The sequence below is a fragment of the Phyllostomus discolor genome, chromosome 4, assembly GCF_004126475.2.
Source record: "Phyllostomus discolor isolate MPI-MPIP mPhyDis1 chromosome 4, mPhyDis1.pri.v3, whole genome shotgun sequence".
Taxonomy (NCBI): domain Eukaryota; kingdom Metazoa; phylum Chordata; class Mammalia; order Chiroptera; family Phyllostomidae; genus Phyllostomus; species Phyllostomus discolor.
In genome coordinates, this window is record NC_040906.2 from 160,571,423 (window position 1) to 160,572,631 (window position 1,209).

The window sequence follows — 1,209 nt, forward strand, 5'->3', positions numbered from 1 at the left end:
TTTTTTGGGTGAAGAAATTGTTCCTTTCCAATTTCAACTTTTGATTTTTTTTATTGCCAGTATATAGAAATCCATTTTTCCATACTTATGTAATTTCTGATCAAATCTATGACTGCTTTTTAACAAAATATAGTCTTAACTTATTGAAGAGTTTTGAGGTCTCTGATGTTAACACTCAATCTTTACTTTTAAATGGGTGTATTAATCATCTATTATCACTTCTCGGCCTTTTGGCTGAGATCAAGTGTAAATGATCACCTATTAATATTTTAATAGCTGATCACTTTAAAACATGTAGGTGATGAGGGTGTATTACAAATCTATACACTGTTTCTAAGTTTATGTATTATTTCTTGAGTAGCAGATACTCTGCTTAGTTGACACTGGTGATAAGGAAAGTTTCTAAAAATATCTTGAAAGATATTACCACATGATGTAACTATCTGAGAAAAACAAGAAAAAAATTGCTAAGTGTTTCACTATCATCATGATTCATTGTTTTTGTAAATGTAGGCAGAAAGAATCCTACCATTACAAATTCTTTTTTAACTTTGAAAAATGTTTAGGTTGTTTTTTATTATAAAATAGAGGAAAACCAACACTACCCAATCAAATACAGAGAAATAAATAATACAAATTATATAGATTGCATTGATGTAGTTTTCAGGATTAAAAGGATTATTCAATTTAACTCGATGAGTTGCTATATCATTTTTTTTTTCCATAGAACTAACACTTTGAAAGCTTTAGCATATCTGAAATGATACACTGATGCATGCAAAAAAAAGTCATTCAAACTTTATATAATTATACCTGTCTGCAATTAGGGATAGTTTGTGAGAAGTGATCCAGGTATAAATTAAATGCATCCAATGACGTGACTCCAGCTAGCACTTCCAAGTAGGCATTGTATTGTTCTGAAGGCTAGGCAGATATAACTTTATTTATGTCACAAAATTTTGATCTTAATCCAATACTTCTGAAAGTTTTAAAATGAGTTTCATGCCACTTGAAACAGCTGGAGTTTGAAAATGAAAAAGGATTCTAATATAAGTTTTTTGATTACTTGTTACTCATTCATGGTACAAAATGAAAGATGCATTGAGTAACACATTTTAGTTATAATGTGTGGGGGATACCGGCCTGCAGTATCCATCTCGGCTGTGGATGTTCGTCAAAACATGCTAAACACATACAGAGACAACCAGG

General features: G+C 30.6%; 1 pseudogene; it reads left to right on the forward strand.

Moving 5' to 3' along the window:
• The first annotated feature begins 214 nt into the window (after positions 1 to 214).
• Positions 215 to 371, forward strand: LOC114495724 (annotated as a pseudogene).
• The last annotated feature ends 838 nt before the right edge of the window (positions 372 to 1,209 follow it).